This window comes from Macrobrachium rosenbergii, chromosome 22 (assembly GCF_040412425.1).
Source record: "Macrobrachium rosenbergii isolate ZJJX-2024 chromosome 22, ASM4041242v1, whole genome shotgun sequence".
Taxonomy (NCBI): Eukaryota; Metazoa; Arthropoda; class Malacostraca; order Decapoda; family Palaemonidae; genus Macrobrachium; species Macrobrachium rosenbergii.
The window spans coordinates 37,123,391-37,150,890 of record NC_089762.1 but is presented as its reverse complement, the minus strand read 5'-3'; the positions used below and the strand labels follow the sequence as shown (position 1 = coordinate 37,150,890).

General features: G+C 35.7%; 1 long non-coding RNA gene across 1 annotated transcript in view; it reads right to left on the bottom strand.

The window, feature by feature from the left end:
- Positions 1 to 27,500, bottom strand: part of LOC136850770 (uncharacterized) — a 76,147-nt gene that overhangs the window by 34,661 nt on the left and 13,986 nt on the right. The window contains exons 2-3 of the long non-coding RNA XR_010856738.1: positions 14,984 to 15,062; positions 6,140 to 6,236 (exon numbers count right to left, since the gene is read on the bottom strand). This is a non-coding gene — a long non-coding RNA (uncharacterized lncRNA). The remainder of the gene's footprint in view (positions 1 to 6,139; positions 6,237 to 14,983; positions 15,063 to 27,500) is intronic.

Here is a 27,500-nt window from a genome sequence, read left to right as displayed (position 1 = left end):
GAGAAGGAATAAGGAAAGCAAGAATTTTCTTAGCAATAATATTCAAACATCATTCACGATGCTGTGTCTAGATGGATAAAGAACGCAGTGAAGTTGGTGAAGGAGGGAGAGAGAGAGAGAGAGAGAGAGAGAGAGAGAGAGAGAGAGAGAGAGAGAGAGAGAGAGATAAGGCTTCTTTTCACAGGAATTTCATAGGCCTTCATTTGCTCTCTCTCTCTCTCTCTCTCTCTCCCTTCTTCCCATATTACCAGAGGAGGGTCCGTGGCTATAAGCTTCCCAGTCCGCCTTATCTGGACCCGACATTCATCGTAACGGTTTCTCCGATACCTTATCCACACAGAATTTAGTCTCCAAAAAGCCATCGTTCAGAAGCGAAATCTGGGCGAAAATGACCGTCCGTGGTCGGTACTTAAATTCTTTCGTTCGTAAAAGGGAGGATTGTTTTAGCGCGTCGAGGGTTTGAACAGCGTATACTGATTTTGATAAACATAATATACTTGGGTTCTTTTGAATTCATGGAAGATGATCTCAAATTCACTTGCTCATAAAAAGGGGGGGTTGTTTTAGTGGGTCGATGCTTTGGACAACGTATACTGATCTTGATAAACATAATATATTAAAGTTCTTTCGAGGTCTAAGAAAAATTTTGTCAAATTTTAGTTAGTTTTGTATATGGCTAATCGCCGTTGAAATTCTAACCTGTCATAATTATTTTTAGCGGTTCGAAGGTTTGGACATCGTATACAGATCTTGGTAAACGTAATATACTTAGGTTCTTCGAGGTTATATAAGTTTTCTCAAATTGCGGTTAATTTTGTTAATGGCTGATTGTCGTTAAAATTCTAACCTTTCATAATCATTTCTAGCGGTTCGAAGGTTTGGACATGCGTGAACTGATAATAATAATAAAAAAAATATATACTAAAGTTCTGTTGAGTTCATGGATAATTTCCTCAAATTGTGGATAATCTTATGAACGACTGAGTGTCGTTAAAATTCTTGCCCGTCGATAATTTGGACAGCGTACACTGATCTTCAGGAACATAATATACTAAGGTTCTTTTGACTTCAAGAAAGAATCTTGTCAAGTTGTAGCTGATTTTATAAACGACTGACCGTCCTTAAAATTCAAACCTGTCATGATGGTCGGGGATTAAATTCACTCGTTCATAGAAAGAGAAGATTGTTTTGAGCGGTTCGATGCTTTGGATAATATGTAAGGTTCTTCTGAGTTTATGGAAGAATTTTGTCAAATTTTAGTTAGTTTTGTAAATGGCTAATTGTTGATGAAATTCTAACCTGTCATAATTCTTTGCACAATTAGTTATTAAAAGGAATGTCACATAGTATGAAATAATGTCGACCTTTTGAAATATCTGCAAATGCTGAGTGTTTACGAAACAGTGCTGATGTATTTTGCACGGTGTTGGGAAATTCTGAAAATATCTAAGCACTTTGAAAACAAATATTGTAACATCTGTCTCCGTGAAACGACAGGAGTCATGGCAATAACAGACAGTTTTCACGCAGCTATAAGAAAATAACTGAGCCCTTTCAAAAAAAAATCTCAATATCTTCATTGTCTGTCTTTGTCGAACAAAGAGACGCCACTGTCAATCATAGACTCTCTCATGGATATATAAATCGAAAAAGGTATCGTTTTGTTATACAAAACTTTAGGTCTCTTTCACTTCTCACAAATTTTCTGTATTGTGAAACGCCTTAAAAGAATCTTCTAAAAGTACCTTGCAATGTCTTTGTCTGATTTTGTGCCACCTAAAGGCTTTAATTCTCTGTTGGAATGGCACTACTGATCTAGCAGTGTAAAGGTTACAGCTGTCAAAGAAATGTCACTGGTGGCTTCAGAACCTTTCCTTTTGATACCTGAACGTTTTCAGAGAGAAAGGAGAATTAAATGTAAAATAAGTCTTGAAAAATTAGAGATGTGCTTCTTCTAAGCCAAAAAGGAGTTAGTTAGGGAATTTTGTCTCTAGTTGGTATCATAAATTAGTTTATTTCTTTTTTTTTTTTTTTTTTTGCAAAGCCGAAAGCCGTGAATGTTACCGTTAGCTTTAGAACCTTTCCTTTTGATACCTGAGCGTTTTCAGAAGAGAGAAACGAAATTTAAATATTGTAAAGTTAAATAGTCTTGAAAAAAAATGAAGACATGCGTCTTCGGAGCCGAAAAGGAGTTAGTTAAGGAATCTTTTCTTTAACTTTTCCTTCGGTGGCATTCTAAAATAAGTCACTTAATTTCATGCAATGCCGTGAAATTCGAAACATAAAAATCTTGATCTCTCAGATCTGGCTTCAGCTTTTATGAAATTTGTATATATTTAACCACGTATCATCTGCAAGTCACGTCAAGCTTTGACAGGTGAGTGATGTGATATGATATGACATGACATTTCGTTTCGTTGGCAATAACCCATTTGATATTTACCCATTTATCCTGTCTCTGTGCACTTTCAAAGCTGTTGCGTCGTTTGAATTGATTTAGTTTATTTTTTTTTAAATACAACATTAATCAATATATCGTTTGACATTCTGTCTCTCTGATAATTAGCCATTTGATAATTACCCTATTATCCCATCTCTATGTACTTTCAAAGCTCTAACGGAGTTTAATTCGATATAGTTTCATTTTATGATAATACGATAACTAGGCCTATATATATTTCCATTAAAAATTATTTGGTTCCCTTCTTACAAGGATCATTTTATTATAGTGCAGCAATTACAATTTCACGAAAATATATCTGATTCCTTCTTACAAGGCTTCGCATTACCAACCCACTTACTTAATCAATGAACGTGGTAAGGTTTCCTGAATCTCTGATAATTACCCATTTATTAATTACAAATCTATCCTACCTCTAAGCATTTTAAAAGCTGTAACAGATTTTAAATTCATTTAGTTTCATTTTATGATAACGCAGCAACTACAATTTCACGAAAATATATATTCGGTTTTCTTCCTACAAGGCTTCGCATTACCAACCCACTCGCTTGATCTAATGCACCTGGTAAGTTTGCTGAAGAACTTCTTCATTTCCCCTGTCAAAATGAACAACCCCTTTCCACCCCAGCAAACTCTCTTTTATCATTAGGCTCTTGTAACGAAGACTTAAATGAAGTGTTAATCTCGGCAAGATTGCTCCATCCCTTTCATCTTCTCCGATGAATTACTTCGCTTTGCCTCTAAAAATATTCGCAAAGGAGATGAGAGAGAGAGAGAGAGAGAGAGAGAGAGAGAGAGAGAGAGAGAGAGAGAGAGAGATGCATGATAGTGGTTCCTTTGATAAATTTAATGAAGAGATATTTTTCCTCTCCTTACTCCTCGTCACTTTTGGCAGAATTTCTGCTTGGGCTCCCAAGTTCCTGTGTCTTGAAGGGTTTAGTGTAAAATTTCTAAAGGAAAATCTGTCTATTTGGGAATCTGATTGTTCTGTCAATTCCTCAACCTCCACTGCACCTTCCCTGACAATGCTGGTAATCTTCTTATGCGAGGAGATATATTATTCAGTTGTATTCCACATAAGAAAATGAAAGATGTAAAAGGTTAGAATATGCTCAATAGTTTCGTCCTCCAACGGACCTCTTCTTGGAGCGTTTACTAAGTAAAAGCTCCAGATGGGCGTTGGATGATAAGCTCAAGAGAGAGAGAGAGAGAGAGCGCGAGAAGGGATATAACTAAATAAACGATAAGATCAAAACACTGCCAAACAAAAGCTTCAGGTTATTTCACGCGTTACTTCCTCCACAATCCCAGGCCATCAACGTCACAGTCAGCTGACAAGTACCACCAACCCTCGAATGAGCAAATCATCAGCTGACCAAACAAGTTCCTAAGGGCGAGTGTCCTAAGATCACGAATCACTCACCTGGACCCAAAGCAAACAAAGGAAGTACGAAGACAAGGAATCGAGAACTAGAGGGCGTGGGAGGTTGACCAGAGATCCTTTTCCAAAAAGACCCCTCGACAAACATAGGCAGGAAATGACAGAATAACCTAGAGTCGGAAGAACACCCTCTCTCAAGCAAACGTCACTGAACAGTGCGGCCGTCTGCATGCCGTTTAGTTTGTATTGTAGTTCCTCAGTCTCTCGAATTAGTTTCTTTGCAGCAGCAGCAGCTGTCCAAAGTTCATTTATAACAATCATCCTATTCGACTGGGTGGTCTTTATAGTGTGGGATTGCGGGTTGCATCATGCCTCCTTGGGAGTCCATCATTTTTCTCACTATGTGCGCTGTTTCTAGTACCACACTCTTCTACATGAGTCCTGGCACAACAATACAATTATTATTATTATTATTATTATTATTATTATTATTATTATTATTATTATTATTATTATTATTATTATTAATTTATGCCTACTGAAATTATTCTCTTGATGTGCAACTTTAACCTAACGTCCGTCAGGAAACTGACGAGAAATATCCCTCGATGTCTGATATTTCAGAATTTTCAGAAAACTCTCTCCTAATCAAGCGCCTTTCTTTGTCAAAAGGTAAACGTTTTCAAACGCCTTCGCGAAATGAGCACGAGATAGATGCAACAGTTCCATTACTGCATCGAAATGTCCCCTTGGAAATGTGCAAATGGATGAAATGGCATGAGAGTGTAAGAACGTAAGCCCACTTTGACAGGAAACTCCGAAGATTTAAACACTGAGGTAATCTCCCGTTTTGCATCCTGGGCTTTTGTTAATTTCATCACGTTGTTTGCTTGCATTATCACTGTATAGCCTATGTATATGTATGTAGTGTATATATATACATATACATACATACATACACACACACATATATATATATATATATATATATATATATATATATATATATATATATATATATATATATATATATATACACATCAGGACCACTAAGATTGGTCGGCCGGGCAATGACGTCACACGGGCTCATCGCAGGCACATCCCGCTACTGACTCATCTGTACAACAGAGCATTTGCTCATCCTTCGTCTTTGCATTAATTGTTTCAGTTTTGTATTAATTTTCTTTTAGTGGTAGTCTGCCAGTAACCTAATAATTTATCAGTATAAGTTATTTTGTTAAAATATATCATATATCACAACTGTAAGTTAATTCTTCTATCGATAGTGAGGGTAAAATCTATATTTCTATTGTTTTAAACAATATCTAGTCTGGCCAGATGGGAAAGGATGCCATGTAAAAATAACTGAAAATGACAGATATTGGTGTCTAATCCACAGTTTTCGAGGTTGCTGAGATGAATAGTAACACTCCCGATACCCTTCAAGTTTAAGTTCAACCTCGATAGGAAAGGGGGGTGAACAGGGGTAAAATATAAAATATAAAATGTTTTAAACAATATCTTGGTATAAAGCGTAATGAAAATTACTAAGAATATTTCAGGCATTCAATAAATGAAAAGAAATTTAACGTCACTTGGTTTACAATCCGTAAATTGTGGGCCATGGTTCACTTTACTCAGTCGACTCAGGTTATTATCATTAATTCCCTATCTGGCCGGATGGGAAAGGATGCCATGTAAAAATAACTGAAAATGACAGATACTGGTGCCTAATCCATAGTTTTCGAGGTTGCTGAGATGAACAGTAACACTCCCGATACCCTTCAAGTCTAAGTTCAACCCCGATAGGAAAGGGGGGTGAAGAGGGGTAAAATATAAAATGTCAAAAATGATGGGCAATGTAACTGAAGCAACTATCTTAACAGGAAAGGATGAGAGAGAGAGAGAGAGAGAGAGAGAGAGAGAGAGAGAGAGAGAGAGAGAGAGAGAGAGAGAATATTTATCGATTGTCATTCAGAGTTTTCCCGGGCGGCGCTGGGTTGGTCAACTAGTATTATATTTTTATGAGTGTATGTGCGTATATATTTATGAGTGTATGTGCGTGTGTACAGTAATGACGAAGCGAGAACTTGTAATTTTTTTTCCAAATAATTTTTCTATTTTGATATCAACAGACCCCTATAACGACACTATTATATAGCTAATTTTATTTTTCCTCAGTCAATGGGTATTGAATATTTATACCCACTACACATAGCACCTTCTAAACGAATTCATTTAGAAAACATAAACAAAAGACAATTTGATGAAAGTAATAATATGTAGTAGGAACTTACCTGGATCACCGAAGCATCAGATTTTACAAGTAAAAGATTCACTAATGTTGAATGTCCCATTTGCTGTCCACTCAAATACATGAGGCCACCTCCATTTCTGAAAACAAAATTATATATGAAATGTCAATAAATTCGGTCTTATTCTCAAGCTACGAAAATCAACCAAGAAAAAAATTTGGCGTGGAGTAATTACTATAAGAACAGCAATGAGCTTGGACAGCTATTTCGTAATGTGCATTGATTCCATACGTCTTAATCAGTATTCTCTCTCTCTCTCTCTCTCTCTCTCTTTCCCCATAGAAAATGTCAATAAATATCATGTTATTCATGAGAAATATTTGATATTAAAAATACGTTCTCGCAAAATCGTAAACTTAGCCCTTTTACTATCTCTCTCTCTCTCTCTCTCTCTCTCTCTCTCTCTCTCTCTCTCTCTCTCGACTTTCTACTTCTGCACATTCTACATAATGAACATGTTTTTTCTAGATTCACATTAAATGTGAATTATTCAAAGACTAAGTTTACTCTCTCTCTCTCTCTCTCTCTCTCTCTCTCTCTCTCTCTCGACTTCTACTTCTGCACATTCTATATAATGAACATGTTTTTCTAGATTCACATTAAATGTGAATTATTCAAAGACTGTAAATTTACTCTCTCTCTCGACTTTCTACTTCTGCACGTTCTACATAATGAACATGTTTTTCTAGATTCACATGAATTATTCAAAGACTGTAAATTTACTCTCTCTCTCTCTCTCCTTTCTACTTCTGCACATTCTACATAATGAACATGTTTTTCTAGATTCACATTAAATGTGAATTAATCCAAGACTGTAAATTTACTCTCTCTCTCTTCTCTCTCTCTCTCTCTCTCTCTCTCTCTCTCTCTCTCTCTCTCTCTCTCTCTCTCTCTCTCTCGTCCTTCACTGCACTACCAGTATTGTTATTACCATCATTATCATAACTGTTTCTCACATTTTATTTTCCAAAATGTTGAGCGCCGTTGATACGCATAATGAACCTTTTAATTTCCAGCTAATAACTTCTAATAGCCCTAGATCTCTTGTATGTAGGACGAGGTAATGAAACTAAATTCATTCTACCCTCAAACAAAATATGCTTCCGCTGCAAACCATATTCAGGCTATAAAATACGCTTGAGGGTTTTTCAAAACTTTAATTTCCTATTAATTCATTTTATCTACTCCAGAATACGCTTAAAAAAATATTAGTATATATTGCACAAACAGCTCTTCCATCAACTGTGAGAAAGAAACAAAAACTCTAATTTCCCATTAATTCTTCTACTCAAGAATACGCTTAAAAAATATTTATATATACATTGCACAAACAGCTCTTCCATCAACGTGAGAAAGAAACAAAGACTCTAATTTCCCATTAATTCTACTACTCAAGGATACGCTTTAAAAATATATTTATATATATAATACCAGAACAGCTCTGTCATAAACCGTGAGAGAAACTGCAGGCTAAGGCTACGATGACAGTACCGAATATTTTTTCCCTGGCGCAATTACTGTGAGCGAACGCATTCTCGAGTGAACAAGATGTAGCAAGACAGAAATGGCCCTGGGTGAACTTTGTGTCGGGAGGGAATATTGCTGCCTTTATTGACACCGAATAGCAAGCAGAGTAACAGGTTCTTTTTCAATAAATGCCAAAAGGCCTCCGAGGTCACCTTTTGCCTTGAGAAAGTGGACTTTCTGGAAAGCAGGAGGAACTGATTTGGAAAGAATGGAACGAAATGGAACGCTTCTAGTAGAATTGCCGAATGTCTGATTGAAAAGGAAAGTATTCTGCTATAAATTGCTTCAGGAGGAAAATGATTAAATAACATAAAAATCTTCTATCTTTTAAGTGGTCACAAGACGAATTAATACGCGTTAAACTCTGCAGGTTTAAAAATGCAATTTAGGCATATTTTCAGTTTACATGTGTGAAAGGGTATTCAGAAAATTGTTAAGAAATATATATTCCTTATATATTATATATATATATATATATATATATATATATATATATATATATATATATATATATATATATATATATATATATACATATATATATATATATATATATATATATATATATATATATATATACATATATAGTATATATAAATGTGTACGTGTGTCCCCTTGGGTAATAATTCTATCATCTCTCCGGACCCTCTAAAGAACGATACCATCCCCCTCTCTCTCTCTCTCTCTCTCTCTCTCTCTCTCTCCTCTCTCTCTCTCTCTCTCTCTCTCTCTCTCTCTCTCTCTCTCTCTGTCTGTCTGTCTGTCTGTCTGTCACACACAATGATTCCCCGTAGTGCCGTTTATTTGGAGAGAGCGGTAGGGCAATAAATTACCTGAAAACAGATGGGCATCTATGAAGCCTGTATTAATTTTCCCTAGTCATTAAGACATCAGTTTCCAAAATAAACAAGTAAAAATGCGCCGAAGAAACTTCGGCGCAATCGAGTTTTCCGTACAGCCGCTACAGCGTATAATCAAGGCCACCGAAAATAGATCTATCTTTCGGTGGTCTTGGTATAATGCTGTATGAGCCACGGCCCATGAAATTTTAACCACGGCCCGGTGGTGGCCTATCCTATATAATTGCCAAAAGCACGATTATGGCTAACTTTAACCTTAAATAAAATAAAAACTACTGAGGCTAGAGGGCTGCAACTTGGTATGTTTGATCGTTGGAGGGTAGATGTTCAACATACCAATTTGCAGCCCTCTAGCCTCAGTAGTTTTTAAGACCTGAGGGCGCACAGAAAAGTGCAGACAGAAAAAGTGCGGACGGACAAACAAAGCCGGCGCAATAGCTTTCTTTTACAGAAAACTCAAATCTAAAATTTGATTTTTAGTTTTGAATTCTGAATTTCTTTATAAGAATTTCATAAGATAGTTCTGTAAACTGAATTTTTTATGAGATATTTATCTATTAATTACATGAACCTCACAAATACAAAGAGGGGAAAAGGATTTAATAATTAATCTTGATGATAACATTGTAATATTTCTATGCATAGCTTACGAAAAACAATCATATACATTACAGTAAGCTACAAAGTGTTGAAATATTAATAACAGAGAGCTGTAATTAATGCATATTCTTAACCCCTTCATGATGTTATTACTATTAAAACGGATATAATTTTTACCATTATCATCACTGCTTCTCATTCACATAGCGACCATATAAATCTTGCCTATTTACTTATTTCACTAACAAAGCATTTGAGCTACGAATTATTTTCGGCATTTAAACCTTCACTTGAATTTACATCAGCGGGAGAGAGAGAGAGAGAGAGAGAGAGAGAGAGAGAGAGAGAGAGAGAGAGAGAGAGAGACGTGCTGAGCGAAGACGGTGAACAGAATACAAGCACTAAAGGTCTTTATAAATTATATATAAAGAATGAAATAATAATAATAATAATAATAATAATAATAATAATAATAATAATAATAATAATAATAATAATAATAATAATAATAATAATAATAATAATAATAATAATAATAATTATTATTATTATTATTATTATTATTATTATTATTATTTTAAAGATGAACCCTATTCATATGGAACGAATCAGTATAAAGTTAACAAGATTCTAACAAGAGAGACCAAAGAACTAACACATTTACAAAGATAAGTCAAGAGTGAAAGATGTACATCGTCAAAAATGTAAACAAAACGACAACTCGAAGGACAAAAAAGCAAATAAATAAACCACCCAGTGATCTCGAGGACCCTGCAGCAACTGTCATAATAGAGCAGAAGGCAACGACGCCACTCAAGTCGACAAAAGCATGGAAACCTGGTGGGAAAATGACCCTTGTGGACTCTAAAGGCCATACCACTGGCAAGATGGAAGACGGCCTCTCTCAAGTTTTTTTTATTGCACTGTCATCTTCAGCGATATATCGTAATGAAAAGTGACAGGCACTTTCGTCTAGAACTGATTATTTTGTTCTCTATTTTCTTTCTTGGGTGGAGAAGGATACTCAAAGGGAAATACAAGAGTGTTTTATTCTGGAAATAGTTTTTCATGGGTTACTGCTGATAGCAAGTAAAAATTGCGCCGAAGTTCCTTCAGGGCAATGGAGTTTTCTGTACATCAAGGCCACTGAAAAGATGCTGTATGAGCCGCGGTCCATGAAACTTTAATCATGGCCCGATGGTGACCTGGTCTATATCGTTGCCAGACGCACGATTATGGCTAATTTTAACCTTAAATAAAACAAAAACTACTGAGGCTAGAGGGCTGCAATTTGGTATGTTTGATGATTGGAGGGTGGATGATCAACATACCAATTTAGAGCCCTCTAGCCTCATTAGTTTTTAAGACCTGAGGGCGGACAGAAAAAGTAGTGTGGACGGACAGGCAAAGCCGGCACAATAGTTTCCTTTTGAGAAAACTAATACGTGGACTTCACTTGTTTATCAATGTTGCTGCTTTGGTCTAAGTCAATGGAAAATATCATTTTAATTATGACTGCCTTTAAATAATTAGTTTGATGGCATCATCACCATCGTTATCAAAATGTTGTTAACCACGTAACCAGCTATTATTTCTGCTGTTTTGGTCAATGGAAAATCTAATTTTAACTTTCATTACCTTTAAATAATTATTTTGAAGGTTTCAAGATCAAAATGTTGTTAACCATGAAACCAGCTATTATCTCTACTGTTTTGGTCAATTTCAATTATGATTACCTTTATAATTATAACCAGTCTAATCTGAAGCAATTAGTCAATGCAATACTCATCTCTAAATTGTTAAATCAAGCTGAAGCTTCCACAGCTTTAATTAGACCACCTTACACAGAAGTATTTCCATGCAGTGTAAACCTTTCTCAGTGTTACCCATGCCTAGAGTGAACTTCGATTACTCATAAAATGAACACTACCCATACCTAGAGTGAACTTCGATAGCTCATAAAATGGAGACATTTTGCATTTGGATCTACCACGGACCTTACAAGCAACCCTGCTTTCGTCGAAAGACCTATGGCACAGTGTCATCCAACAACCACTTTGTGAGATTAGTGGGCGGACGAACACAACACACACGCACACACATTTCCACACACCAGAGAAGACCTAGATAAGTAGGAGAGGGCAACATGTCAAAACAACATTTCACATCTAGTTAAAAAATAAAGAAAACAACAAAGTAAAACATTAACCCATTCTTGAAATACCCGAAACATCCATATCACGGTGGAATACAGCTTAATGAAGGTTTCGACTGGTTGCATCCAAAACAGAGGACTGGTTTTTAAAGGAATTACAAAAAAAAAAAAAAAAAGATACAAATATTTCCCGGGACACAATCAAACCCTGAGCACTCCTTTTTGTCCGGACAGAAATATTGCTCTGGTTTTGCTAAATTCACTTTTTTCGACGCCACGTATATTTACATATATGAAATGTTCATCCAGATTCTTTCAGCGCCGAAATATGTCCTCTGTCGTCGTTTTGTTTTTATTGTCGCTTGCTTGTTTGACCGTTTGTTTCCCCTCTGCTTTTTTCTATCGGTGTATTTGTAATAATAATAAAAAAAGGCTTTCCCAGTTCTTAAGTACATAAAAGAATTATTTCTTAGAGTTATACAGTTACCTGTGTCTCTTACTGAAAAGTGAAGTCTCGTTAGAACAGTGTCATTAACGTGGAAACTGCAAGACAAAATCTTCAGCAATACACACACACACACACACACACACACACACACACACACACACACACATATATATATATATATATATATATATATATATATATATATATATATATATATATATATACATATATATATATATATATATATATATATATATATATATATATATATATATATGTGTGTGTGTGTGTGTGTGTGTGTGTGTGTATAATAATACAATGTATGTATGTATTAACTGATATACTATGCATTGTCTCTCCTTCGTAATCATCATAAAAAAGTAAGAAAAAAAATAGTGAATATTACCTTCAGCTTTTGCAGAAATTTAACATATCTCCCATTGCGGTCAGTCTTAATCACCCATGAAAAGCCCAACGCTGTTAGACGAATTATTTTTAAACAAAGAACTGGGGACAGCATCCGACATCATCAGGGAGATATATTCTATTTTTTCCTTTATTTTCATAATGCTAATTTTAATATTTTAATATTCAATTAACTGCGGTTGTAGTGGTTGTAGAGTTTTGATCTTAAGTCTTGAGAGTTGAAAGTATTTCATAATCTTAAAATGTAAGGGCAACGCTTCCTTATTGTCAACAATAAAAGTCACACAACAACATTGAACTGAAATGTTCGGGACAGCGTATTCCAGCCTCGGTTACAGGAAATGCCTTGATAAAAAAGAATCTCTTTCCTTCCCAAGATTCAAGTCTGTATGAACAGACAACAAAAAATAAGAAATATATTCTTGATCGAGAAACATTTCTATCCTCAAGGTTCCAATCTGTAGAAATAGATAAAAAAATATATATTTTTATCTCGGTAAATACTTTTCATCATATGCATTCTATGCCATCTCCCTGGCTTTTTTTAGGGATGGTATTCATCAGGATAATCTGATTAAGCTAATTCCAGCTAACCAGACGAATGGAAGTAAGATTGCTCTTTTATGTAGTGTAATGCAAAGTCTTCCTGGTGTCAGTTTTACCGAGCTTGGTATCAATAAACCAAATCTTTTCGTCCTTCCTTTTGTGTTACATTCAACCACAAAAAATTAACCAGACACAACCCAAGGAACGAAAATAAGATATTGCGTTCAACCCTGATCAGACTTTTTTGGCATATATGGAAGTAATTACATATTTCGGATGCATTTGCCTACATTACGAAGGCTTGCGCCTTCTCTCTCTCTCTCTCTCTCTCTCTCTCTCTCTCTGTCAACCACGGGATGGGTGAAACAGTTCTTAAAGTACAGTTTTTAAAGGTATTCTCTCTCTCTCTCTCTCTCTCTCTCTCTCTCTCTCTCTCTCTCTCTCTCTCTCTCTCTCTCTCTCTCTCTCTCTCTCTCTCTCTCTCTCTGTCAACCACGGAATGGGTGAAGCAGTTCTTAAAGTATAGTTTCTCTCTCTCTCTGTGAACCATGGAATGGGTACAGCAGTTCTTAAAGTATAGTTTCTCTCTCTCTCTCTCTCTCTCTCTCTCTCTCTCTCTCTCTCTCTCTGTCAACCACGGAATGGGTGAAGCAGTTCTTAAAGTATAGTCTCTCTCTCTCTCTCTCTCTCTCTCTCTCTCTCTCTCTCTCTCTCTCTCTCTCTCTCTCTCTCTCTCCTACTTGAGGACATAATTATTTAATACCTTCCTTTACGTATTTTTGTTCTTTGCTAATATGCATTAGTTCACTTAAGTAAAGCAATTCGAAACTTTCAAGTGTGATTTGCATATGTAATTGTCCTAATCTTAAGCATGCATAATTCACCATATGAATAATAAAACTTCTATTAAAAAATACTCATAGTAGCATGAGTCTTAAAATGGAGAAACAAATCCACACTTATGTATGGGTACAAATATACATTGAAAATAAATCTCTACAAAGCGTTTTCGTGAATCTTCGATTCCCCTTTCAATTGAAAAGGCGAATCGACCAGATTCTCGAAAGCTATCTGTCCAGATTTATTTCTAAGTATATTTGTACCCATACATAAGTGTGGATTTGTTTCTCCACTACTGTATGAAGATTCAAAGTATGCTTAGGGGCATCAGAGGTACACGAGGAAATAACTGCACATAAATTGCATTTAACATAAGCATAATAAATTAAGGCAAATACGAACGTGGACAAAAACTTCAGACATCATTAGAGACTTAACGCATGTATGACTTGATTATGCGAGAATATGAATATTGATGGGTATTCATTATGAGTTATGAAGGGCTTTTAATGACCTCATTACACTCGCGTTCCTTAGAAGTTAACTGACATCATTAGACGCCATTAATATGGGGTCAACAGTGGCTATGAGAAGATTAGGGGCGTGGTGAAGAGTCAAGGAATTTCAGAATTTTTTTGAGAATTTTTTGATAATTTTTCTTGTATAATTTTGCTGATAAAGTTATTAATTATCTTAAAATATATGGTGGTTATTATTATGAAAGCATGGAAATTTATATACGACCATATGCCCATAAGTTACATACTGTAAATGAAGGCATATGCACGGGAAAATTAGGATTTGTATAAATAAACAATGCACACTCAAACACACACACACACACACAGATATATATATATATATATATATATATATATATATATATATATATATATATATATATATATATATATATATATATATATATATATATATATATATATATATATATATATATTCTATACATTATTAGATTACATAACTTTAGCATCCAAAACAGTGAATAATAAAAAAATGACAATAAACCGCGTATTTCTTAAAATTACAATTTTAGTTCTCATAAGTCTGCATAATCCAACAGCTTTATTTCCCATCTCATTCAAGATTCTCCCACAAAAGTCTCGAATTCCGAGGACTTGGTATGATCCTGCGATATAAGTGTGTGTGTGTGTGTGTGTATGTGTGTGTGTACCTTCCTTGAATAGCCCTTACTCAGGAAATGTAGAAATAATACTCTCTCTCTCTCTCTCTCTCTCTCTCTCTATATATATATATATATATATATATATATATATATATATATATATATATATATATATATATATATATATATATATATATATATATAAATGACGATCAGATCATACGCCGCTCAAAGTGTAAACAAATAAAATAAAAGTCTGAAGACAGCAAAGGCTACTCACCTGTAGTTTATCGTACGACGCTTGAGGAAATTTCCACTGTATTTCATAATTGTAACCTCCGTACCGGTATAATTTGTCCCTGAAAGGAAGAAACAGAGGAATAAATGACACTGTTATTGATTTATGATGTTCAGCTAATTAGACTACTTTAAATGCAATCCTTTGATGAAATTTATTACCTGCATATCGCAGTGACTAAACAACCCCCCTCCCAACACACAACAAAATCGTTCGGTAAAATTTATTCGTTCAAATTTCCTTATCAGAAACTCAGCCACGCATAACCAAAACATCAATTGTATCTTTAACCAAAAGAAATATACAGTTTTATGTATATTTTGGGGGATGAGGAAGATTCATTTGCCAATAATACCAGCCAAGTCAGTATCTATTTATCTATCACTATCAGATCCTCCCGCCACGTATAACAAAAAATCCAATATATTTTAAACCAGTGGTTCTTAACCTTTTTATTACCACGCTCCCCCTTGCATCTATGAGTAAAATTCCTTCCCAGATTTAAAGGACATGAAAAAAAGGCAAAAGAGAAGGGGTTTCGAGGGATAGGGAGGGAGGCAAATAATTACGAAACATGGTAAGCCCAACGAGTCTAACCAGAGTAGTAGACTATAGGAAACTAACGTTATAAGGCAATACGTTTGCATTTTTTCACAAACTTCTGAATATTAGTTCCTTACTCCTGTTAAAGAATATCGAATATAATTAAAAGAATTTTTAAATTTTCCATAGGGCTCGCACGTCCCCCTGGAAATTGCTGACTCCCCCCCTAGGGGCATCCCCCCCCCCACCAAGGTTGAGAACCATTGTTTTAAACCAAAAGAAAGTCACAGTTTTAAGCGTATTTCGGTGAATAAGGAATATCCATTCGGTAATTGCATATGCCAAGGTCTCCATCCATCTATCTATACATCCATCTATTTCGACAACAACAGCAGAGTCCTTTACTGCTTCCCCGAGTGTCTTGAACAAGGTCAGGTCAATATATTCCAGCTGTGTAACTGTCTGCTAAGCTGACCGGAGACGTCTTGGAACGTCAAGAGAAATTACGCCTGTTTCGGGACGTAATGAGTGTTACCTTCCAATCCAGGTTTACTGAAGCGTGCTCGCGATTGTCTTTACAGCTCAGTTAGTATTGTAATTACATATACACTCAGACGAATGTACACATACAATATTTAACGTAAATGGTGTTTTGAATTATACTTGGGAACTGATAGGAAAAATTCAAACACCGGGAAAAATACGAAAAAATACCAAGAGTATAGTTGATAAACTAATGCACACGAGTCATACATAGTACGCATATGTACACTCTGAGGCGTATACTCATACATAATTAATGCAAATGGTATTTGAAGTATACTTAGGAACTGAAAGGATAAATTCAAAGAACGGGAAAAATACGAAAAAATATTAAGTGTATAGTTCGTAAACAAATGCACATGGATCATGCATAGTACGTATACACTCTGTGACGTATAGTCATACAAAATTAGTGTAAATGATATCTGAAGTATACTTAGCAACTGAGAGCAAAAATTCAAACTTCGGGAAAAATACGAAATAAACTACATTAATGTGGATGATAAACTAACGTACATAAAAGTAACTTGAAATAAATTTCTTAGGTTGCTAGAATGACGACGGTTAAATGTGTCAAGAAATCATATAAAGAACGTAAACTGGAATTGGAATATAAAACTCAGGCCAAAGGCTAAGCGCTCGGACCTACGAGATCATTCAGCGCTGAATGAGAAATTGAGAGTCAAAAGGGTTTGAAAGGTGTAGCGGAGGAAATCCTCTTAATTGCACTTTGAAACAATTGGAAAGTAAGAAAGAGAGAGAGAGAGAGAAAGAGAGAGAGAGAATATGAAAGGAGTTTTAATAAAAGGAATGGGTGGAGTTACAGCTAGGGGTCGAAGGGACGCTGAAATCGACGGTAAAAGGTTTGAAAGGTGTAACAGGAGGAAAACCTCTTAGTTGCACCATGAAACAACTGTTAGAGAGGGTGGAAAGTAAGATGGAAGACAATGAATAGGAAAGGAGGTACAGCAAAAGGAATGAAAGGGGTTGCAGCTAGGGGACGAAGGGACGCTGCAAAGAACCTTAAGTAATGCCTACATTGCGCCGCACGAGGTGCATTGACGGCCCTACCACCCTACGGAGAGAGAGAGAGAGAGAGAGAGAGAGAGAGAGAGAGAGAGAGAGAGAGAGAGAGAGAGAATATGAGTGGAGTTTCAGTAAAAGGAATGGAAGGGGTTGCAGCTAGGGGCCGAAGGAACGCTGCAAAGAACCTTAATTAATGCTTGCAGTGCACCGCGTTAGGTGCAGTGACGGCGCAACCACCTTCTTGAGTGAACGGATTCTGTGACTTGAATAAACTACGTAATAAAACGCCAAATCTTCCATAGATCCCTGGTAAAAGATCTATGAAATTTCTCCAGATATGATTATTTTATAACATAATCTGTCAACGGCAGACGAATGACAGGCCGATGTCGGGGAATGAAACTACTTTCTAATAAACCTTTAAACGAACTGTCAGTCATATTTTTTTTATAAGTTTAAGGATTTATAGTTTACAGGCTTTGATATATACTAATATTTCAATTAATCATAAAAATCAATATGAAAAATAGGGACAAAATCAGTTACCATCATCATTGCTTACAACTTCATTCTAAACATCAAAGCCAATTTAGGCCTTACGTTTAAGCCTTCACAGATTAAAGGTTTTGATGCATAAAGATATTTTTAAAAATTCATAAAATTTTATGTAAAAAATGGACACAAAACCTATTATCATCGTAATTATTTTCAACTGAAAACAACTATTTTAGGCCTTACAATGTCATGTCTTGAAAACCTATGAATAAAGAGTTCATATTTCTATTCTGGATTATGAAAAAATTGGCTATGGTAACGTGATACACCGTCTATGATTATTTATTTGGGGAAATTAAACTTTCCCGAAATACGAGAACCATACGATTCATATAATAATTCTGCATCGCTTTTATCGCCAGGCTAAAATCGCATTACAAAATCATAGATTTTCTTTTCATTAAAAACGAAGCGTAAACAAAACGTATTTTCATCATAATGAACAGGTGTGTGACTAGAAGTATCCGTGAGAATATATATAAAAAATATAAATCAAAATTTCATAACCATAAAATGAAAGGATAGCAAAAAACAATTTTGTCAATTCTCATGTTGAAGATTCAGAATGACAAAATATTCCCGGAAAGAATGATAGAACGAAAAGGGGGAAGCTACAATACGAACTGACAGAGAGAGAGAGAGAGAGAGAGAGAGAGAGAGAGAGAGAGAGAGAGAGAGAGAGAGAGAGAGAGAGAGAGAGTAAAGGGCTAAGTTTACGATTTTACAAGAACGTAGCTACAATGAAAAATATTTCTACTGATTAACATAATATTTATTGACATTTTTTACTGAAAGAGAGAGAGAGAGAGAGAGAGAGAGAGAGAGAGAGAGAGAGAGAGAGAGAGAGAGAGAGAGAGAGAGTGTAAGGCTAAGTTTACGATTTTATGAGAACGTATTTATAATAACAAATATTTCTAAAATGATTAACACAATATTTATTGACATTTTCTATTGAGAGAGAGAGAGAGAGAGAGAGAGAGAGAGAGAGAGAGAGAGAGAGAGAGAGAGAGAGAGAGAGAGAAAATTAAGGGCTATGTTTACGATTTTACGAAAACGTAGCTATAATAAAAAAATATTTCTAATGATTAGCAGAATGTTTATTGAGAGAGAGAGAGAGAGAGAGAGAGAGAGAGAGAGAGAGAGAGAGAGAGAGAGAGAGAGAGAGACGTCGTTTTACAAGAAAGTAGCTATTTCAAAAAATCTTTCCAATGATTTAATGACATTTTCCATCGACAGAGAGAGAGAGAGAGAGAGAGAGAGAGAGAGAGAGAGAGAGAGAGAGAGAGAGAGAGAGAGAGAGAGAGATGCAAGCATCATTTTACAGGAAAGTAGCTATTTAAAAAATATTTCCAATGATTTAATGACATTTTCCAACGAGAGAGAGAGAGAGAGAGAGAGAGAGAGAGAGAGAGAGAGAGAGAGAGAGAGAGAGAGAGAGAAAACAAAATCGTCCCTTGTTCTTTTGGGAGATTTAGGGTGTACTTGTGATTGGCAGCCATAGACGCTCTGATTGAATTTGCGCTTCACCCATCGAGTGGGACAAGACTCCTTCAAACGTATTTCCCTGTTTATTCCTTCTCCCAGGGTCCCTGGAAAACAAGCGTGTCCAAGGGTATCCTAGTTTTGGCGGAAGTTATGTTTAATATTCATCATCCGACTGACAGAAATGGATACTGTTATCAGCGGCACTCTCTCCAAACACCAGGGTGGATACTGTTATCAGCGGCACTCTCTCCAAACACCAGGGTGGATACTGTTATCAGCGGCACTCTCTCCAAACACCAGGGTTTCAAGTGGGCAGTTAATGCTATGTAGCCTTTTTATGTATCTCCTCAAACCTCTCCTGACAACTGATTCATAGTGCAACTGCGACGTTTTCCTCCTGTTACACCTTTCAAACCTTTCAAACCTTTCTACTGCCAATTTCTATTTCATCGCTGAATGACCTCATATGTCCCAGCACTTGGCCACTGGCGTAAATTTTATATTCAGTTCAACTTACAGAGTTACAGGCGGTACATACTGGCTGTATTTTTTGAGTCACGTTTCAGGATCAGTATTCATTTTCCTAAACATACATTCCTCTATTCTGTTCCACAATTTTCACTCTTCCAGCTACCTTACTCCAATAATAAATACTGTGCAGTCGGCTATCAAGCTTTACAAATAAGTCGATCAGTGGAATTTTGTCGGAAACTTCAATATTTCCAATTAATCCAATCGTAAACTTTTTGAAGAATTGTAATTTGACAAAATGTAAAAAAAAAAAAAAAAAAAAAAAAACTTTCAAAACAATTCCTTCGGGCCAGCCCTGTGAGAGCTGATACTCAGCCCAGTGGTCTGGTAAAACTGTCTTAATAATAATAATAATAATAATAATAATAATAATAATAATAATAATAATAATAATAATAATAATAATAATAATCATCAAAAGCTTACCAAATCTTCTGCAGTTCATATCAGCTTACACAGTTCACTAACACCAAAGGGAACTGTCTCGACAACAACTTCGTAAGTTAGAACTTCTGTTTAGCTAGGCGCTACATAACCTACTGGGCAATTTACCTGTTCAGTCGTCCTACTGTTATGTTATATTTGCTATCGAATATTTATTAAAATCAATGATTTCTGTTCTTTCAACTACAATACAAATAGTCGTAGTGGAATCATCTCATAAGAATAATGTTTTATAGTCAAGAATTAAATAACATTAAATACATAATTCCATAGAATTATAATATTTCCTTTAAAAAGTTTCTGATTGTATATAGTACTATATAGTATTTCGCTATAATTACCTGCCGAGAATCCCATAGTTTTAATATTTCCTTTTACATGTTTCATGTGGTTTATTATTTCACTATGACTCAAACTATCAGGTAAGGTCTGAACGTCGACTGTCTATATTTCCAAGGGGTTATTTGGAGAGTTCAGTAAACGTCCCCACGCAGGTAACTTTTAGCATTATATAAAGAAAAATATAACTGACATACAAAATACTCTCTTTCTTATGGCCCAAGTTGAGAATGTGGCGTGACTGGGCTCAATTTCTGACAGAAATAAGTCCCCAGGAATACAATCGTTTTTGGGGTCCGTGAGATTGGACATGACATCTCCAACAACTTTCACAACTTTGAGAGGAAAGACACTTTTACGTCATATATATTGCAGTAAAATATTACACGGCACCATCCTGCTTTTTTTCCTTTTTCTCAGGGTCTGGAAAACAAGCGTATCAAAAGGTATCCTAGTATTGCGGAAGTTATGTTTAATATTCATCATCTGATTGACAGAAATGGATACGGTTGTCAGCGACACTCTCTCTAAACACCCAGGTTTCAAGTGGGCAGTTAATGCTATATAAGCACAGTTGCCTGTATGTGATAGCAAATCTCTTAACTGTCTTCAACTTGATGTTCTTTTCAGCAGAGGAGTCAGTGGGGGTTACTGATGACTTGAGTGTATAGGGGTCAATCTGGTAGCAGAATTAAATACTCTACGTAGGTCCTTTAACTTTATTAATATATATATATATAGGTATATATATATATATATATATATATATATATATATATATATATATATATATATATATATACACACATATATGTGTGTGTGTGTGTGTACGATTGACATTTCACCCCGCCCCCACCCCTTTCCATTTACTTAAATACCCTCGTCTTCAGGACTTTATTTTTCTTTTAGTGTTACCAGTATTTTTCTTATAAAGGGCCATTAACATTTTGATGGCCTCTGCTACTGTCAATGTCCACCTTTTTTTATATTCACCGAATTATTAAAATTCCTATCGATTCTCCTCCTTACAACTTACGTTAATCTATTCTCCTCTTGCCCATTTACTTAATTACTTACCTACCAGTTCAATTACATTCTTGATTAGTTAAATAAAATTAATAATCATTTAAGCAGCACTGACAACACTCAAAAACACTCAGAATAACTTAACTTAAAACGTCTTTGCTCTGAATGTTTTTATTTTCAAGAATATACTACACCAACTTAATTATTTCTTTCTTGAATAATGACCAAGAATTTCACAGCAATCCTAATTCCATTTAATGAAAGCATTATGTTTCCTCTCTTGACACTGAAAAATACTGTGATGAAATCCGAAATGTTTGGCTCCTGAAAATGATTATGCAAATGAGCTCTCTAATTCTGCATTTCTGTAAGATTCCCACAGAGAATCATTTACCTTCTGCAGAGGAAAAATGGTTGTAAATACTTCGCTAACAATTTAATACCTGGATGATAATTTCACTAATTACCTTTGTTCACTATAATTTGTTCTTGGCGTTCTCGTTATTTTGTTCTAGCCACTTGATAACTTATATATATATATATATATATATATATATTTTATATATATATATATATATATATATATATATATATATATATATATATATGCACACATTTACTCTGGCATAAAGCCTCCACTCCTGTCTAATACAGCATCATGTAACCTACCTAAGAAAAAATGCGCCGAAGTTTCTTCGGCGCAATCGAGTTTTCTGTACAGCCACTACAGTGTATAATCAAGGCCACCGAAGAGAGATCTATCTTCCGGTGGTCTCAGTATAATGCTGTATGAGCCGCAGCCCATGAAACTTTAACCATGGCCCGGTGGTGGCCTATCTCATATCGCTGCCAGAAGCACAATTATGGCTATATTTAACCTTGAATAAAATAAAAACTACTGCGGCTAGAGGGCTGCAATTTGGTGTTTGATGATTGAAGGGTGGATGATCAACATACCATTTTGCAGCCCTCTAGCGTCAGTAGTTTTTAAGATCTGAGGGCGGACAGAAAAAGCGCGGACAGAATAAAGTGCGGACGGATAAGCAAAGCCAGCACAATACTTTTCTTTTACAGAAAACTAAAATATACAACAGACAAACTTTGACACCAAAAACATTAAACATTTAGTAAAAATATAAAAAAAGACTACTCACTGCCCAACCTTTCTAAAACTTATTTGCAACGATTCTCAAAACTTCCCCACATTGAAATAGAGCAAGGTAAGATTCACCACAAACAAAAAGGCCTTCTCTTTAGCAAGGCGTTCCACCAGATCTCGACCGTTGAAGTAAATGTATATTTTCCCCTAATTCCTTTGTTTACCTTCACTCCTTAATGCAGTTCTCCTGTCAATCACCCAAAAAAAGGAATTTAAGAGTACAGACGCACAAATATCCCTTAAAGGTTTTCATTGCAGCTTCGTCAGCACTGAATGTTTTTTTTTTTTTCATAGGGCTAGCAACAGATTCTTTAACAAAAGAGAGAGAGAGAGAGAGAGAGAGAGAGAGAGAGAGAGAGAGAGAGAGAGAGAGAGAGAGAGAGAGAATTTAACAGCACAAACACACAACCCTTAAAGGTTTTCATTGTAGCTTCGTCAGCACTGAATGTTTATTTTTTTGATAGGCCTACCAACAAATTCTTTTACCCACGAGAGAGAGAGAGAGAGAGAGAGAGAGAGAGAGAGAGAGAGAGAGAGAGAGAGAGAGAGAGAGAGAGAGAGAGAGAGAGAGAGAGAGAGAGAATCTTCCAAACACTTCCGCCAGCGTGTAATGAAGATCGACGTGTAAAAAGTTCTTATTGATTCTAAGTGAGTCGAGTTCCATGTAGCGCTTACCTTTTCACTCACTCCAGGTAGGGTTTTCTTCACTCTCAGCCGTTTCCCGTCTGTCTGTCTGTCAAGTCCTCCTTCAACTAACCTTAAAAAACAGAGCCTCCCTCTTCCCTTTTATGGTGCCACGGATTGACAGAGTAACAAACAAAATAAGTGGCTAAAATTACAAAAGCAATGAAAGATAACGAGGGAATAGGATTGTGAGCTAAATTCACTGTTTTCTAAGGAAAAATAACGTCAGATTGAAAAAAAGGAAAAATTATTTTGTCACGTGGAATGATACAAACTTTAGCATTAATTACTGAAACAGAGGAAGGTGAAAGACAAACGACATCTCGGCTAATTAGGATTGTCATCCATAACAGAAAAATAAGGTCTATTTTGGACTGAAAATTGGTATTTAGTTTATTCCTACTTTTGTACTGAAACGCTAATGATTCAAGGATAATCACATACAATACTGACTAGTTTTGGATATAAATGTCTCTCTATCTATCTTTATATCTAAAAATATACTTTTCAACGCCTTATTTTCCAACCATATTCTGTATAACAGACAAAGAAATTACTCAAGGTCATTAATGTTATTGTACTGGAGAGCTAATAATTCCAGGTTAATCATATACAATACTGACTGAATGCTGATTATCTCACCCTGAAGTTAAGAATTTCCTGCAACTCTTCACACACACACACACTTCAAAGACAGTGCCTCCTTCCTGGCCATAATTCCATCATAAAAATTAACCTAAGCTTATAAAGGTGTTTACATTTTATTCTGTAAACTTCTCCCCACTTTCAAAAACTGCGCTCCACTTCGCTGTATAATTATATCACTTTTTCTACCCGCCTAGAAGTACGAAAGGTGATGTTTTGGGCTTTTTATAAGAACGACTAAAAAAACTTGACGAAAAGGCAGAAGTTTTAATGAAGAGGCTGGGTCTCTTGCTTCTGTACAGAGTTGTGTTTTATCATGCGTTAGAGAGTAGTCGCTAGTTGCAAACACTTTTTAGGAATATAGAGTTTAAGCCAAAGGCCAAGCACTGGGACCTATGAAGTCATTCAACCTGGAAAGGAAATGGAGAGTAGTTAGGTTTGAAAGGTTTAACAGGAGGAAAACCTCGCAGTTTCACCATGAAATAATTGTTAGGAGAGGGTGGATAGCAAGATGGGAGAAAGATAATAAGAACGGAGGTACAGTAGAAGCAATGAAAGGGGTTGCAGCTAGGGACCTAAGGGACGCTGCAAAGAACCTTTAGTAATGCCTACAGTGCACCCCGTGAGGTGCACTGACGGCGCTACCCCCCAACGGGGACAAACACTTTTTAAAACCATGTACTTTCAATCATTTTACTTGCTTTGAAAGAAATTACGCCAATAATCACACTAATTTCCTTAATGATCGAGATTTAATACTTTCAACGCGTAAATCATTATTTCCTTTCCATAAAAAGAAACGTTTTAAAAATCGCAATTATTCATATTCACCAAAGAAACAGAACTACATAAAATTACCTAAACTGTCTGATTTTATTTTGAAATCCTAAGTTCTGTACATTGCTAATTTCCCTAACGATCAAAACTGAATACGTTCAACGCGTAAATCTTTATCCTTCACCATAAAAGACACGTTTTAATAAGCGTCGCAAATCACCCGGAGGCTGACGCCTAAAGCAGTAATGATGATGTTCTCAAAATAATATATATGATTAATTTCCGCAATATATGGCGCGACGAGGGAGCACTAAAAGGACATTTTTCATCGCGTGTCTGACGTTAATGTATGGTAATATATGGGCAGTTAAGGGGTTTTTAGTAGGTTGTGATAATGCTTGCCATTTCATTAAGCTGAGTCTCATTCTCTCTCTAAAATATATATATATATATATATATATATATATATATATATATATATATATATATATATAATGTATATATATATGTATATATATATAATATATATATATATATATATATATATATATATATATATATACATACATACATACATACACACACGAGATATATATACGAAATAATGCTCAAATACCTGCTAGGTATAAATGGAAAAACATACCCAGTTTTCCTGTAAATCGGAAAAGTCTCTTGCCTTTCTCTCTCTCTCTCTCTCTCTGTCTGTCTATCTACAGAGGGAGAAGAAGAAGAAGAAGAAGAAGAAGAAGAAGAAGAAGAAGAAGAAGAAGAAGGAGAACAAGAAGACCTCAGTCTCATATGGCCGAGAGGCCAAACGCACCTCAAAGGAGATCGTATTGTGAGGAGGAGAAGCGGGAGGGAAATCAACGAAAATCCCCTTTCCCATTGTTGTGGGATTTGCCTATAAAGGCTTCTTCACTCTTTCTGTTTCGCCCATTGTTTCTCTCCCTCTTAGCCGAGGACAGTCAACAGCTTCGGGCGCTATTTGCCGATGTTTGGGCTATTTTCGGGGGGATTTCTGTTGGCTAGCTGGGTCTCACACACTTTCTCTCTAGCCGTCTCTGTTGCGACACGCGTCGTTGGTGTCTGGGATTTTAGACTGACTTTTTATGAATTGAATTTAATATAGAATTTAGCCCAAAGGCCAAGCACTAGGACCAATGAGGTCATTCAGCGCTGAAACAGAAATTGACGGGAAAGGTTTGAGAGGCGTAACATGAGAAAACCTCAAAGCAGTTGCACTATGAATCAATTGTTAGGAGAGGGTGGCAAGTAAGATGGAAGAAAGAGAATATGAAAGGAGGTACAGTAAAAGTAACGAAAGGGGTTGCAGCTAGGGGCCGAAGGCATGCCGCAAAGAATCCTAAGTAATGCCTGCAGTGAACCGCATGAGGTGCACTGACGGCACTAACCCCCCTCCTACGGGGCTGACTTTTTATGTACTTGGCGTTTATGATGCGTGGTGTTTCTGCCTAAGATGACTGTACAATAAATTGATATAGTTTTATGTTCTTAGTATTTAAGTGTGGTATTTCTACCTACGATGATTTTACAAGAAAAGTCCTCATTGAATTGATATACTGAATTTTGTTCTTATTATTTATGCGTGGTATTTCAATTTCAGGTGACTGTACAATAAAGGTCTTTATGTTCTTAGTATTCAAGTGTGGTATTCTACCTACGATGATTTTACAAGAAAAGTCCTCATTGAATTGATATACTGGTTTTTGTTCTTATTATTTATTTATTGCAACTGATAAAGATTTTCTTTACTACAATGAAAAGACATTTACATTATAGATGATCACATAAAATGAAAGACAGCATAAATGCAAAGTGAATGACGTAACTAATGACTGAAGCTTCTTCAAACTGAATCCCTTTTTTATAGTAACCACTTGATTTTTTTGTTTTACAAGACGGGAGATCATATGATTTTTAAAGTATGATTTTTATAATAATCTTAGGTGAGGAAGGGATGTTTAGGAAAATGAATACTGATCCTGAAACGTGATTCAAAAATACAGTCAATATGGTCTGTAACTCTGTAAAGAAAGGTGTGCTATGTGATTACGTCTGAACAGGTAGGCGTGAGGAACAAGTAATCACTATTTCTCAGAAGAAACTTTTAAGTTTTATATATAAAAAAATGGCAATAATTACGGCTAAGTATTGATGAAAACGCTTCAGACATCGCTCAAGGGTTCTGATAACCATTACATGCTGTCAGTCATTTTAATTTATACAATAGTAGGGCACATTTCAAATACCTAATAACCACATTATTTTCAATGGGGAGGCCCAGTTCAACTTTATTAACAATAAAGAGAGTGTTAAAAGATGGAAAGGAAAAAGATAAGCTTGTGAAAATGGCACATGAATTAACACTTATACCGAACACAGATTCATCAGACACTATAACAGGGCAGGAATAACCTTGACATTAGAATATTCATTTGTAGTTTCTGTCCTCCCTCAGATCTTAAAAACTACTGAGGCTAGAGGGCTGCAAATTGGTATGTTGATCATCCACCCTCCAGTCATCAAACACACCAAATTGCAGCCCTCTAGCCTTAGTAGTTTTTATTTTATTTGAGGTTAAAGTTAGCCATAATCGTGCGTCTGGCAACGATACAGGCTATGCCACCACCGGGCCGTGATTAAAGATTCATGGGCCGCGGCTCATACAGCATTATACCGAGACCACCGAAAGACAAAGCTATTTTCTGTGGCCTTGATTAT